Here is a 17,364-nt window from a genome sequence, read left to right on the forward strand (position 1 = left end):
GGAAACAAAATGAGGAAAATGAGGAAAATTCCTGGTGGTGTAGGGAATTGAAAATATTGGGATTCCTTCATGCTCTGAATGTGAATTTTATAGGACACTGCCAGCCCAAGGACTCTCGGGGCTGGGTCTCACCTCCAGATACAGTTTTCTGAATTCCTTTTGCTCGAGAAACTCCTCTGAGAGAAACTTCCTCTGTTCTGAGAAAGCTGCTCTTCCAAATGAGGTTCACGGTGTTTTGATTTTCACAAATCAAAGTTAAGTTTTGAACACTTCTAGGCATGCTGTGTAGCACTGCGAAGATATCTAAAGTCAAGGGAATGGAATTTGCTGTTTAATCTCCCTTTTATACTGTTAAAACACTAAAAACATCAATAAAGTTCACTTAAACTTTGTGAGGTTTTTTTTTTACTAAAATTAAAAATAGAAAGGATTCCTAATAAATTAGAATCTAAAAAATAATGCTACTGTAATCTGGAAATATAACATGAATAAGTATTGCATTCAATCTCACATCTATTTACATAATGTAATACATACATTTCAATTTTTAGAACAAAATTATCTTATTTATTGGATACTCTTTTTAGCAGAGAATTCCATTTATATAGCGTCTATATTCCTGATTGTCAAAACTCAGAATACACGAAGAGGAACTGTACTGGACAGGTCCCAGAGCCTGAGGATGCGCCACCATATAGACAGGCATGTACCGTAATGGCAGCAACACTGAAATATTTCACTGAGATTTGCACTGGGGAGTGGGGGCACAGGTTTATACTGAAATAATTTTGCATAGTCATAGAGTCAAGTTATGCCACTAGAGATGTTCTCATCCACAGTTATGAAATGTGGGCCTTAGTTGTCAAGGACAGGGTACTATGAAATTTGGATGGGTTCTGTGACTCCCCTGCCATTATATGCAAACTGTGTGTGTGTGCTTTGTATGCATGTTTCTTTGTGGAAATAGAATACATAGCTTTCCTAAAGATTTTCAAAAACATTCGTATTGAAACAAAAAGAGAGCCCGGGGTATGTATTGGCCTGGAGGCAGTATGGTCTAGTGGAACTTGAGCTTCACCAAGAGGTTGAGAGATTTGTGCTCTAGTCTCAGTCTATCACTAAGCAATTGTTTGCCCTTAGGCAAGTTACCTACTCTCTTAATTTCTCAGTTTTTTCAACCATGAAATGGAGGAAATAATACCCTGCACCTGCCCTTTTTTAGTTCATAGGGCTGTGGTGAGGATCAAATAAGAATTTGTAAGGAAACCCTTTGCATTGAAGTGTTCTGCAAATTCTTGGATTATGGGGATCGGTCTCTCCTGCTCTTTCCTATATCCCTCTCCTCCTTACTTTCACCCACGTCACAAACACACAGAGAGAATCTAGTCCTCATGTACAGTGAATTCCCTCTTCTAAAACCAAATAATACTGCCTCCATGTGCTAAATTGAATATATTACAAATTTCCACATTTCTGAAGTCTGGAGGCTATTAGGCTCTGCCTTCACTAGATATTTCTATCTCTTCTCTATTTAGTAAACTTTCCTCTGTCACCCAAGACCCAGCTTTATTCATTTCCCAGCTGTATTTCTCTTTAAATAAGCCCCCAACGGTTGCACAAGCCTATGTACATAGTAGGCACATTGTAAAGTGGCTGTAGAGTAAGAAAATTGATATAAATGCATTTCTATGGAAAAATCTACATAAATATGCTGCCTTTTCTCCAAAAAGTGCAAAAACTTTCTACGGTTTTGCTATGTGAGACATAATTTGTATGCTAGTGAACAGCATTATTTTTTAGTAGAGAACATCTTGTGTGCCATATTTTAACTATATTTTAGCATCTTTTACAGCCAATTTGTCTTCTGTTTTTATTTTTCAAAACAAAAACAGTTTCCTAAACTTGTCAGGTTTATTTTTTCATTGGATGGATCCCTTACAGAATTTTATATACATTGCTCCTGCTTGTGAACATTATGTTTAGCCCTATTTTCAAAGCTCACATTTAATTTTAAGTAAAAAATAATTCAATATTACATAAAAACTTTAAAAGCTAAGAGAAAAAGCATGTTACTTATCTTGATCATTTTACCCTTCTAAGATAGTCTAGTGTGGCCTAATACTTATGTTCTCTCGCAGGAATGTTTCTGCCATCAAGAGGGAAGAAGAGTAAAATTTGTCTCTGACAGTAGCTTGCAATAATAAAAGCAACCCTTCCTCTTCTCACTCTAATCACATGTTAATTAGAGCCTAATTTGGGTCTCTCAACTAGTAGTCTACCAAAGGCAGTGGGGGAAAATACTGAGCAGTCCCTCTAGTAAAGGATAGAGAGGCTAAAATCCTTCACATGGGATTTTCATTGTCCAAGGTTTAGTAGACCTTCCATTAAGTTTTATAATCTCCCCCCTACCTCAACCCCCACATAGGTCCCATATACCAGTCAGCATAATGTCCCACGTACTCTCTTCTGCGATCTGTTCCTCCAAACTTAAGCTTTCTTTTGACAAATGCCCCAAGGTTATTAGTAGGATACAGAGGATCCACTATTTTGAGCATCTCAGCTTAAGAGTAAGCAGGAAGAAATCATACCTAGTGGCATGTTCTTATAATATTAGATATAGATTTGCAAATTACATTTGTATAAAAAGTGTGGCACTCCAAATTTGTTTCTTATTTTATTAAGCATACCATTTTACAAAGAATACCATTTTTTAAACTCACCATGATTCAAGCCTTCGCTTTGAAGAAAAAGAGTACTACCAAAGAAATAACCCCTTTTATTCTTTCTAATTTTGAGGATAAAGCCACCACAAGGTGACTAGAAAACAAAGTGGAGAATAAAAATAAATGTCAGGGCTTAAACCTAGTATGAGCAATGGAAGTTTACTTCAGCAAATTTAATTCAAGACAGCATGGCCAATTAACTGAGTTATCCTGGAGCTGCGATGATAAAAATATAAATCTCTCACTAGGTCTCGTAAGTAGTCACATTCTATTTCTTTTATACGAAGTTAGCAAGAATACTTACTGATGTACCTCAGTCTGAAGTTCTTCTCACCCATTAGGATAAGACATTTTCCTTCTACTGCTAATATTTACCCTTGGTAAAATTCGTTCTAGCTCTGACTTTCCCAATACTAAATGCCTTAAACACTTCGAAGTTTCACCTACACAAAAAGCTGTTTTTGTATCAGTGTCTGGTGTCTTTACTCAGAGTGTCTCTACTGAATGTTCTGTTTCATGGAACAACAGGAATCTTCTCCACCCCTGACTATGCCTCTCCCCACACCCATTATCTAGTGTGAAGAAAAGCTCAATATGACCCATCTAAGCTTATGTGGGAGTTAGAATTCATAAGTATTTTAATTTGCTGCAGAAACATTAAGACCCGATGTTACCAATTCAAAAATATATTTTTAAATTCTATTGAGGTGATTGGAAGAATATCTTTTTTTAATATCATTTAGGGCACTTTGGGTTACATAGCATTATGTTAGTCATCATGCATTGCAAACTCTGATTCTGTTCTCCCTCCCTCCCTCTCTCTCTCTCTCTCCCTCTCTCTCTCCCTCCATCCCTCCCTCTCTCTTTCCCTCAGAACTATTTGTAATCCTCTGAAGAACACAGGACAGTATTGGAATTATGGGTTTTCCATCCTTTCCTTTTTATATACTATATTCATGCATTCTCTTCAGCCTGAAAGAGCTGACTTTTGAAACTCCAGGGGTTTTGGTGATCTCTCTCTCAAATGTTACTTTATACCTTAGAAGTAAGATTATAAAGGTAAGATCAGTAAATTGTGTGACCTTAGACGGTTAGCAAACATGATCCAAATTAATCCTCCCCAGAACAAGGACCTACTTCTCTTTGTTCAAAAGGAGACATAATTTCTTCCTGCATGAAATCTACAATCCAGTGAAAGATAAAATAACTGCATAAATAAATATAAAATTATAACTATGACAAATGAAGAAGAGGTACATAGTAATATAAGAGCAAATAATAGAAATTTGACTTGCATAGGATGGTTAAAGAAAGTATCCACAAAGTATTAGCATCTGGGGACTAAGGAGCCCTTCTTTAATTAGGAACTAAGGCCCTGAAAGAAGGCCAATGTGGTTAGAGAAGGTAGACTAAAGAAAGACACGTTTCAAGATGAGTTTGAAAAAGAAGGTATGAGCTTTACAGCTAGTGTCTTGTAGGCAAGTTCAGGAATTTGGTGTTTATTTTAAGAATTACAGGAAACAACTGAAGGGCTTTAAGGAACAGGAGAATGAGATGGAGTATGAGGAGAGAGGAAGAAAATAGCCATATGATTAGATTTGTACTTCTGAAAAGACTCTTCTGGCTATATGAAAAGAGTAGATTTAAGAGATGAAAGGCAAGAGTTGGTGAGGTAGAACAGTTGGTTGGCTTTTGCAGGATGCAAAGCAGGGATGATTGCAGTGTGTATTAGCACAAGAGCAGTGAAGTTGAAGTGAAGTAAAGAAATTTAAGAAATATTTAGCAGATAAAGTCATCAGGACTTGGGAATGAATGAATACTGGGTAAGTTTTATGGAGAGGTTTGAAAAAGACTCAAGGTTCTGACTTGAGCTTTTATATTTGAGTTCCATTCCCTGACGTAGGGAACATTATGAGAAGAACTTGGTTTCGGGAAAAAGACCACGAGTTGGGAGCTATCCAGTGTGAGTAGCAGCAATACACACAAAACTGTCTTTTATGAAGATTGATAAGGCATAGGTAGGCAGGGTGAATTGGACATGGTAATAATAAAAAACAATAAAAGCAGATAGAAAACTATTGCAACAGTCTATGTGCCAGATATTAAACAGAAATAGCAGATCAAATAAATAAGTAAAAGTAATGATAAACAAAATTTTTCACTATAAATTAAAATGTGATTATTTGCAAAATATAGTAGGTATAGTAGATTATTCGCAAAAAGGAAGGGTGAAGGGACTATTTAGACAAAGATTTATTAGAAATTAATTCTTACTTTTCCTTTGGAATAGGATTATCTTTGGGGGGAAATAGGATTCTAAAGTGCTTTATTGGAAAATAGCCAATTTAAATTTTAGCAAATTAAAATGTAAAGAATATTTCAGGCACAGAGTGTGGTTTGAATGCCAGGATAGAGAAAACTTTCGACCAAAGCAGTCAGGTTTGTTTCTGTTGTGTCTGCTCCCTCAGGTAAAGGCCTGTTCTTTTCTACTCTCTTCTCTTTCTCCCCTTCTCCCACTAGTCACTTCCAGTAGACTATTGCTGCCATATACCTAAATATAAACTCATAGAAACAGTAGCAAATAAAGTGTGTTTATGGAGTGTACCTGGCCAAGATCCACTGGATATTTACCATTATATAAAATTACTGAAATAGTTTTAAGTTTAAAAAATAAATTTCTGATTTCTAGGAAACTTGTGGGAGAAAGTTTCCTCTCTGAATTAAAAAAAAGAAGAAAGAAATACAACATAAAAAACGGCCTTTTTCTGACTTTTATGGGGCTGTGTGAAATAGTGATGCCTGTAACTATGACATTCACCTTGTAGTCGTAGGGCCAAGCCTGAGGTCAAAGCCAGAATACTAAGATGGCAGAGAGGAAAGACTGAAAGAATGCAGGTGCCTAGTGACATAGTTATGACCCTGAATTTTTAAACCCTGCAATGTCTTATCTCCAGATTACTTTCTTTGTGAGATAATAAATTTCCTCATTGTTTAAGCTATTTTAGTTTGCTGCTTCCAAAAGCATCCAGATACGACTTGATTCTTATAAACAGTTAGTTTTTATTCTCTTCCTACAAACCTCAACTTGCCAGTAGTGATATTTTTTTACCAATTGACTAACTTTTGAATAATAATATAAATGACTTATAAATTCTTTAAAAAATAACTGTCTTTAATTCATACAGAATACTTGTTTGGCTTATAAGAGAAGAGTGCAAACACACATAGAAGGTATGTTACAAAACCATGGCTTATACAATTCAAAATTACTCAGTGAATTCAGCAGTACAACTTGATCTCTAATCACCAGTGAATATTCATTACAAAAGCATACATTATGGTGGCATATCTGTATCTGTATGTCTATATCTATATCTATATCTGCATTTGCAATAAATGTATGGATGGTTTATTTGAATTGCAATGAATTGCATATCTTAAAGTCTAGTTATTGGTAAATATAGGCCAGTAACACTATTAATAAAAATGTGCTTGACTGTGCACTGTAGAGTTAACAAAACATCCCACAAAATACTTAATTTAAAGATAATGGCATTCAAATTTTAACTGATATCTGAGCAAATGATAGCAAATACGGATGAAATGATTCTACGAGGTAAAGATGTGACCACAGAAAGCTGAAGCCACAGTCAGCCAAATTTATCATATGCAAGTCAGCATGCTTATCAACACCAACACATAAACATTTGCAATCAATTTTGATGATAGAAAAAAAGTTTGAACCGAATTAAGCAAAATATTATCTTACTCACCAGAAAAAGAATTCAATTTATCTCATTAGTAGACCAATTTTACATAAAATTATACTCAATTAAGCAAACAAACAAAAACCCAACAGCCTAAACTCCCTAGTATATAAAACAGAGCTTTTCTGACCTAACCACTTCCTACTTCTCGTGTTGTGTGTTGTACCACACCCTCCCCTGGGCTTCTGTTCTAGTCTTGGACTTCTCAAATCTTATATGCACACACAGATAAGATACGAAAAGCCCAATGCTGATGAAGCCACATTATTAAAAAATAATAAAAAAGGAAAAGGTTGGCTTTACAGGGTATATTAATTTCCTTATTGGTGACACAACAAACTACCATGAACTTAGTGTCTTAAAATAAGTTACATTTATTCTCTTACAGTTCTGGATGCCAAAAGTCTGAAATGAGTGTCACAGGGCTAAACTCAATGCATCAGCAGGACCAATTCCACCTGGAGTCTGCAGGGGAGAGCCCGTTTCTTGTCTCTTTCAGCTTCTAGAGGTGTCAGCATGCCCTGCATTGCAGACACAATATTGCAGTCTCTGCTCCCATTGTCATATTACCTTCTTCTCACTCTCATCTCCTGCCTCCTTATTATAAAGACCCTTGTGACAGCATTGAGCCCATCTGGGTATTCCAGGATAATCTCCCCATGTTAGGGTCCTTAACCTAATCACATCTGCAAAGTTTCTTTACTCATAAATGGTAACATTCACAGGTTCCAGGGATTAAGATATGGGCATTTTTAGGGTGACCGTTATTCATCTATGACCCAGGGCACTTGAGCAATTAGTCATTCAGGATAAATTTTACAGATAGCTAATATTTTATCTTTCTTTCTTATTTGCCAAATTATATTTTTAAAACATAGTAACTAACTACTTCATGAGTTTTTATGTGCTTGTCTTTCCTAATAAATCAGAATCACCCCTTTGGATGTTATTTTACTATGTAAAACGTAATGATGACCACAGTGTACTGATGTAGGCAGAATGATTTTCCCTTTATTTAATGGTATCACACCAGTGTTTTATATTGGATTTCTCTCTATTCACTTATACATAAGTAAAACTTCACAGTTTCTGTATTTCTCCTCCTTTGTTCATTGTCTGTCCTAATGGTTCTCAAACTGTGGTCCCTGGACCAACAGCACCAGCATCAATCTGGAAACTTGTTAAAAATACAAATTCTCAGGAACCAATTCAGACCTGCTGAACTGAAAATTCTGGGGATGATGTCTTGAGTTTTTTTATAATTCTGGAAATTCTGAGAACCACTGGTCTGTCGAATATAACTAATTCTCCATGACTATGTCTGTTTGTAGGAGACCCTCTGCACTCTGTACTTCACTGTTTGTAATCTATTGTGAGACTGGAAACCAGATGAATACTCTAGTTATAACTATCTTCATTATAAGACCATAGGAGTTTGAGTGAAACCTAGGAATTTCTTGTATAAATAGAGTTCACGAGCTTCATAAATATGCCATTAATTATCAGTGTTAGCTACTTCAAATAATATTGTACTTATTTCCTAGTCCTCCATTAGGTCACCCATAAGCAATGTTTTATATATGTGGTTAAATTCCGTAAAGACTAGATAAAGCTTAAGTAAAAAGTGAGGTTAAAGAAATTTACAATCTAGACTTTCCAGAAAATTTCCAATTTTATGCAATGAGTTTTTAAAAATAGAAGTGAATACTCAACTATATGACCAAAGGTAAATATTTACATATTGATTCAAATATTATTGAATATTTAAAATCTTCAATCATTTTATTCTAACAAATTTGTCATTCTGAAATTATTTTACCCACAAATGTGTACAAGTTTTGGAAAATATGTCACTACAGGTGGATAGATAAAAATTATGTATGATCCAACTGTGTTGTATTTCACAAATACAGCAGCAAAAAAGAAGTTGTAAACTTTATGTTTCTGAGTACCATACTTAGAATGGATCAGGTTGGTTTGAACTTTTTAGAAACATGTTATTGTATGAATATAATAATTCAGCATCACTCCTCATATGAAATGTAAGACTTTCAGAAATAATTTAACAAAACAGAATGTGTTCACTTAAATGACTGACTTTATGAATAAAAAAGCAAAATGTAATGATTAACGTACTAATAAACTATACTGTTAGTAATAGGAATGACACGTAAGTATGTACGCTCTCTATGTATGTTTATACTAACATGATTTTTCTATAGAAGTTAAATGTTACTGTTTGCAAATGTATTTTTCTATCCTGTGAGTGACTCGTTTTAAAGACAATGCTGCTAGAGTGGTGCTGTATTTGTGAACAGCATAGTTGAAGTAACATCATGTCCTTCTAAATTAAGTGCTGCTTTTCTCTAGAAAGAAAAAAAATTTGAAGTACTTCCAATACTATTTAATAAAATACCTTTAATCCAGAGAGGAGATAAATTATGAACATTATACAAGCAAAATAAAAGTATACATGGAGGTCAATTGATGGCTGGACATAATCCTGAGTAACCTTGTTTCCCAACTCTGTCCTTTCAGCCCTTACCATTACAGTGCATAAAAGCTCCAAGATTCCATCATTTGAGTGCCTCCTCTGTGGGTCACAACCCATTCTGTCACGTGGAGGGTAGGCCAGAAGTTCCAGGCAGTTAACACCCTGGGGAAGCAGCCTGCAAATAATGGCTGACAATTGTTGGTGTGTAAGTACCCTGGCGTGCTTGTCCCTCAGATGAAAAACTCTGAGGCACAGATTCTATGTAAATCATCAACAGTTGCAGTAGGATTAAGATCCATTTGCCCACAACGGCAACTGGTCTGATCATTCACTATTTATTAGCTTTCTCCCGGATCCTGGGATCATCTTTGAAAACACTATTTACACTCTAAACTTTGTCTTAGTGTCCACTTCTTGGGAAAGCCAACCTAAAAAAGCATCACTTAATTTGAGCAGAAAGGAAATCACAATTTTGAAGTTTAAAGTATGGCTTTCAAGTGCTTCAGTCTTTCTAACAGTACCACTATAAGGAGAAATAGAGAAAAGAAAGATTAAGGGATGAGGGTTGGGGTATTACAACATTGAAGTGAAATTGAGCAAAAAATAAATTTCAACTGAATATAAGAAAAAAAATTGTTTCAATGAGCGAGTCCTTTACACAATAAAAGAAATGTTCTTGGCCCAGTGGTAGAAGTCCTATTGTTTGAGGCATTTAACTCTCGATGCAACAATGTGTTGTAAATAACAATGCCAAATGGCAGTGGATGGACGTGATAACCTAATAGGTCTTTTCTGGCTTTAATATCTATGATTGTATGATTCAATTCAAATATAGTTGTTTACTATATCTCGAGTGTGTAATACACTTCAATTGTGCAGTGCTACAATTTCAACACTAATATGTTTGGAGTGGCAGACATGTCACCGAAGTACCTAGTAGAGTCATTTGAAATGCTACAGAAAACAAACCTTCCCCTTGTGAAAATGTTTGTATATATTCCTAATCTTCCATCAGGCAGACATTGTACCCATAAGCAATTGTAGTTTATTAACAAGATCCATATTAAATCTTCTGAAAGTCCACATGTGTGAAATTATTCCACAAAGAAATAAACTGAGTCTTGCTAGTTTCATGTGAAATAATATTAGTCTGCACCAAGACACTGGTCAAAAGTCATGCAGATCATTGCAATTTCAAGGAAAGTCTGTCTCTATCAACATCAAAATCACTGAACTGAGAAATCTACAGTGTCTAAATGATATTGGGAATTTTGCTGTTATGTCTCTATTTAGTGATACAACACATGTGGCTCACCTCTGAAATATGCCAGCCATGTCATTCCCAGTTGAAAAAAGAAGGGGAAGTTTCTCTGGTAACACTCTCTTTGATTCAGTCCACATACTTCTTTTTTTTGTTGTTGTTATGAAATGTAATTCTTGAATTTATAGTGTACCCCTTGATTGCCAGTGAAGATGAAGGAAGAGAAAGGAACAGTGACTCAATTACATGAGCTCCATTTTCGAGCATGGAACTCCCTTGAAGGCAGTGGCACCTCCCAACCCAGATCATAGGACATGAGGCTCATTGACAAAGAGACTTTGGAGAAGCCAGGATACAGACATCATAGGTTCAGAGCAGTGTTTCTCTATTAATGCCACCCTGCATGAATGCTACCTTGTTACACTGTTAATGTTCTGTAGTACTTTTAAAAAAGAAAAAAAGAATTTACTATACTTCTCAGATCAGTAGTTTTATTAACCTTTCCCTTGAACGAGACCTTTCATTTCCCAGAGGTAAATAAGAGTCTCTGTTCAGTTCAGAGACACTATGCACAGACAGACATGAAGTTTCAAGCCCCCTTCAAAGAAAGGAGGTGTAGCATTTACAAAACATGGTTGTGATTTCTTTGACACTCCTCTCATGAACAAGTGGGGTCCTTATCCTCTCCCCATGAATCTGGGTGGGCTTATGACTGCCTCAATCAATAGAATATGGTATGTGACTTCTGCAGCAAGATTACAAAAGTCCATGCATCTTCAATCACTGTTGCTGGAACATTCACTCTTGCAATCTTGAGTCACCATCTGAGAAGTCTGATCATCCTGAGGTCTCAGTTGCCATGAGGAATCCTAAGCCACACAGAGAGGATACATTGTAGGTGTTCATTCTCACCTGTGGCCAATTTTTGCATCATACCCATACACATGCCAGAAACTGAGTAAAGCAATCTCCAGATCATTTTAGCTTCCAGCCATTTGATTCTTTCTAACCAAGACCCTGGATATTGTGGAAATGAGATGATCTGACTCTGGTATGTCCTTCCTAAATTCCTGACCTTCAGAATCCATCATGAGGCTATTAAAATGGTTATCTTTTATATCACTAATTATGAGGATGTTTGCTATTCAATAGAAAAGCAGGACAGGAAGAGAGATTTTCAGAAGAAAGAAAGGAGAGGAGGCCAGAAAAAGTGACAGAAGAAAGGAGGGAGGAAGGAAGAGAATATGGAGGGGAGGAGAGGAGGTAGGAGGGAAAAAGGGAAGGGGGAATAATTAGGGGGTACGAGAAACAGTGATCTGTCCTGAGGCATCTCTAAGCCAGGCTTTCTTTCTGTTTTACCATACATGATATTCATGGAGAATCCTTCTGTTATACTATTTATTGTTGTCTTCCTCAGGGAGCATGGTGCAACCGAAGTAGATATTAATTGATTAAGTGTATAAGGATTCTAAAACAAAAAATGGAAAAAAAGGAGGATAAAGAATTTTATCATGGGGAGATTTTTATTGAATAACATCCATTAACTATAGAGAAGGGGGGAAATGTAATAAAACAAAAGAAAGGTGAGGAGAGGGAGAATTGAAAATACTGGCATAAATTATTTCTGCTACAAAAGGGGCGTCATGATTAGGACTCAAAACTTTTAACTAGGTTCATGCCACCCCACAGCCTGAGAAAACCCAAGCAGGACGCATGATAGGAAAAGATTTTTGCTGAGAACAAACTCATCAACATAATATGTTTATTATCAACTACCACATAACTCACTACTTTAGAGATTAATTGGTGCTAATTACTCACAAACTGGACTTTTAAAAATTATTTAAAGGAATTTGGAATACAACTAAATTTTTGTTTAAAAAGTTCAGTTGTAAACACCCACACAAATTAGTGATCAGTCTTTCAGTCCTTTAGAAATCTATTCTGTTATTCCATCATTTACAGGAACCCAATTCTCCCAATTATGTACGTAAAACGTGGGGTTCTGTGATTAATTTCATACAATTCCCATAAAACCAGACAAACATATTTATAAGCAGGGACATCTACATTTCAATAATTTACTCAGCTTTAGCTCTCTCATAATCCCAAAATTGCCAAATATCTCCAGAAAATCGTATTGAAGATGAAAGGAGGAAGTTAAAGAGAAGGAAGTGCAGGTGCCCCTTTGACATGATGATTTCCGTCCCTTTGGGTGTATACCCAGTAGTGGGATTGCTGGATCATATGGAAGTTCTATCTGTGGTTGTTTGAGGAACCTCCATATCGTTTTCTGTAATGGCTGTACTAGTTTATAGTCCCACCAACAGTGTAGGAGAGTTCCCCTTTCTCCACATCCTCACCAGAGAACCACAATAATACGTTGAACTTTCAGGAGAGAACAAATCTATGGTTGCTAGAAGTGGAAGTGGGGAGACAGAGAGGGGTTGGAGAGAAATTGAGTAAGGGGCATAACTACGATTTGTAATAATAAATATGGTAATATTGATTTGATCATTACATGTTGTACACAGGTGATGGTAGGCAATGCTGTAACTCCAAAATATGTATAATCAACTATGCTTCACATAAGGGGGGGGAGAGAGAGAGAAGAGAGAGAAGACTTGCCAGCAATCAGGCACATGGATTTACCAAGAGGCAATTTTGATCACTTGGAAAGTAAGCAGTGGCGCTAGGTCTCAAAACAGTTGATTTATCTTTGTGTACGGGGTAGCTAAAAACTAACTTTCTTTGGGGGATTTCTCATCACTATGGGATTAGCTCTTATTCTTCACTTTCTCTCCGTTCTGTTCTGTGCTTGTGTGTTTCCTTTTTCTCTGCTTCTTTCTCTCCCTACCTCCAAATCTGCTCTCCTCTGTCCCAAGGCTAATACTCACACCCACTCTTTCCTATATATCTATATCCCTCCGTTAAGTTTTGCTCATCCTATTGTAGGTATTGAAGGTATATACCTCTCATCCTTAATCACAAAATTAGTGGCAACATTCTACTTTAAAAAAAAATTTTTTTAAGTAGCATGTATGTGAATTTACCCCTTCCTCCAAGATATTTTTATTCTCTGACAGTTTTTTTTTTTTTATCATTGACTATTTCAAGCTATTAGGTCTGTTTTTATAATCATATTATTTTTCTACTTTTTTTCTCATGGAAAATTTCAAACAATTCAAAGAGAGAACTGCATGAACTTCCATGTACCCATCCCCCAGCTTCAATGATAAACATTTGGCCAGACAACTTAAAATTTTTGAGCCTGAAAAACCTTGATAATGGTAAGTCACTATCACAGAGCTTTTAATGACCAGGGATCATTTCAAACAACAAAATTGTAATTCTCTAATTTGAGGGTTCTTAACCATGTTTAACCCATGCCCACTTTGATAAAATAAAATGAAAACCACTTCTATTTGCCTTAACACCTAACTGGAATGTTATTTGAATTTTTTTTTAATAAATTAGATTTTAACTAACATAAAATTACTATATTGCATATGATATTCCAAACTACACATAACTCCCCTTCCCAAATGGCCCCCACTTCACTCATATTCATCCCTGACTGGCATTTCCCTCTAATCCTACTTGTAGTCCAGAATTACTATTCTAATATTTATTTTTAAAAGCTTTTTAAAAATAGAATAATAAAAAATATCTAAATCCTAACTTTCTAAGAATTCCCAATTATTCCAGGAGAGATAAAAGCAGGGATTTAAAATTGTAGCTAACACAAATAGATAAGTATGTTGATGACAACCATTGTCTAATACCTATTGAGGGTAATCTGTAATAGGTTTCCAAGAGTATAGAGGTCATATGACAAACACTGATATTTCTAGGCTTTTTAATTGTGGATCTACATTTTAAAATTAAATATATATTAAAGACACGTGTCATTGTTCTTTTCTCATTGTATCATTTTTCTGCCCTGACTTTATTTTAGCATGAAATAAAAGATTAACTTGCAATAGCAGCCATAGATAAAAATAAAATCTTGTAAGATGTTTCTTGACCAAAATAAGTAGGGGGCAAGGGCAATTTATTCCACAAGAGTCTTCTATAATTATTGGCAGCTTAATTACTTCTGTGGTTTTTTTCAAAATTGCTGGTGTTAGAAAGACCTTTCTGGTGAAGTGAAAGGGGCTGTGACCTTCTTTTCGATTACGCATGCCTTCTTGTCAGAAACTTACCATTAAAAAGGAGTTTGCAAAGTAGAGACTTACCATATTCCAACTAATAGGCCACTTAAAGGATCTGTTGTAAGTTCCTAAACTTTCATATATGAATAGTGATATATGAGTAAAGAAACTTTTACTTCAGGTTTCTTCTTATAAAATAACATTTATATTAGAAATAGTTGATCATAGAGAAGAAAACATTTGACAAATGTTTAGGTCAGAAAGTGGTACCTTACTATGGAGGTTGACTTGAAGGTCAGGTTCACAACAACAATTAACTTTAATTTTCCCGTAATGGTGTTTAATGATATCTTCATATTCAGCACAATATGAAGTGATTTACAAGGCAGCCCTTTATAAAATGTCATTTGGCTAATGTAAAATAATTTGTCCATTGTTCAAATCTTAAGTTTTTGCCTTTATTCAGTAAAGTGCCTCCTGCCCTATGGTTATCAAAACCCTACTACCTGATAATCTCCTAGGTGTGAGTTAGATTCTAGGTCAACACACAGACTACTATTAGGAGCTAGTACCTTGCTACCTTTAGTCTAGGAACAATAGAGAATGTAAATGGAAAATCTTCACTAGGAATAGTGCACACCTGCCTTAGTTTGTTCTTCTAGCATCCAAAGCCTCTTTTTAATTTTAGGGAATATTCTTCCTCTGAATGTGGAAAGCAAAGGGGTCAAAATCCTTTATTTCTATCCAATTCTCTCTAAGCCAGATGAAAACAACTCAGTTCATCTTTCTTTTAGGATCACTACATTCTAGTGAGGTAAATTTCATGAATTCTCCATCTGGGTTGCACAATTTAGTTGGCATATATGCAGTTTATTTCTCTCCTTCAGTATAGTAACATCTGTTGCTAAATGAATATTCTAAGCCAGCAGTCTCAAAGTATGGTTTGGTCCTTGAGACCCTTTTAGGAGGTCCATGTTGTCAAAATTACTTTCATAATAACACTAAAATGTTACTTTTATTTTTTACTCTTATTCTCTTATGAGTTTAGAGTAGTTTTTTTAAACAAATTGAAGCACATGCAAGTATCTAGCAGCCTTCCATTAAGTTACACATTAAAGAGATTTGTAAATATCTTTCAAAAATCAACTTTTCTCTTTTTGAAAATATAGTTAATTTTTATAATAATGAGGTTATGTTATCATGTAATGAGTTATTTTTGTCACTTTAACAAGTTAATAAATAATTACTTTGAGTTTTAATTTCTAATTCAATATATATCAGTCAATATTTTTCAACTGTATAATGAGATCCTAAGATCAAAGTATTTGCAAACCACATTTCTAATCCATTGGGCTATAATGAATAATTGATTATTTACTATATGGAGAAATTAATCACAATTAAATGAAAACAAAACAAAATAAAGAAACAGTTACAAAACATCTTGGTTTCCTCGGTAACCAAATGAGGGCAGATAAATAAATGACCTCTAAGGTTCTTTTCTGTGTAATTTTCTAAAAGAATTAGTGAGAAAATAACATAATTGGCTTACAAGCTATAGCTACCATTTGGAAAGGTGCTTACTTTATTCACATTTAATTTTTGATAGCTCCCTCATTTTATCTACCTTCCTGAAATATTACTTATTACTCCAGAAAATTACTACACAGAATTTGGAAAAGTATGCAGACACACTAAAAGAATATTATTTTAAATCTCTTTTACCAATCAGTTGTATTGATTTGCGATGTCTCTGTAAAAAGAGAAGAAAGAGATATTTGTGACTATACTAGAGGAAAAACAGATACAAAATAATTCTTATAAAAATTATGAATGCAAATGTATTCTAAAGTCTGAGGTATATCTCAAAATTCCCTAGTAAATGAGTAAGAATAGCAATGTAACAAGACTTTATATTGAAACAATTATTGCAAAGTCTAAGTTATAGTGACTTTAAATTTTATCACATTTTTTTCTTAGTTACATATAAGACCTAATTTTCTAAGTAATTATAAATGTTGATAGTTGCAGTATATAACAAAATACTGCAGATTTTTTTGTTCTCTTTTTAAAATATAATAACTTTTAAGTTCCAAAAGTTACATTTTGAAATAAAATTAACTTATAAAAAGTAATTATAATTTTTAAGAGCACTCAAAGGAAAATAATTTGTCATCCTACCCGTAGCCACATCTAATTCCCTAATAATTGAGTGTACATACTTTAAAATTTTTATGTACATCTATCCCTTAATTAAATGCACACATTTAGATTGTCAGAGGCCAGGAGTTTTTCTTTTATTTGTTTGTTTGCTTGCTTTACAAAAAAAAAAAAAGTGAATCATACTTGATAAATTACTCTTCATCTTGAATCCCTCCTTTTAAAGGATATGAACATACTATTGGGTTAACTGATAAAGCTTTAATTCTTTGTTAGTAGCACCATAGTATGGCTGCACCATGATGTACTCTTCCATATATTTTTGTCAACTGATTTTATTTCCTTAAGATAAATTCCCAAAATTGACTTGATGAGTCTTAAGTGCTTTGTATATTTAATATTAATAGATGTTGATAGATCGGTTCCACTGAGCTCATAACCATTTATATCTCCAGCAGTGTGTAAAGCCACTAGTTTACCTGTAACCTTGCCTACAGATGGTATTATTACACCTTTACATTTTTGTCCTTCTTTTGGGTAAACACTATTATCTTTTTGCTTTACTTTGCACTGTTAGTGAGGTTGAGCATTATTTCTTTATTAGCCATTTGGAATTTTTTCTATAAACTATCTTTTCCTGTTTCCTGTGGTTTATCTATTATTTTCTTATCAAACTAAGGGAGTTAAATGATCCCTATCAACCCTTATCAGCCATGTCTTGATAGCCCTTTCAATCTAAACTCATTTAAATTTTTAAATTGTAATGTATGTCTATATTTTCCCTTTCTCCTTCTTATGTTCCTGT

This window comes from Cynocephalus volans, chromosome 2 (assembly GCF_027409185.1).
Source record: "Cynocephalus volans isolate mCynVol1 chromosome 2, mCynVol1.pri, whole genome shotgun sequence".
Classification (NCBI taxonomy): domain Eukaryota; kingdom Metazoa; phylum Chordata; class Mammalia; order Dermoptera; family Cynocephalidae; genus Cynocephalus; species Cynocephalus volans.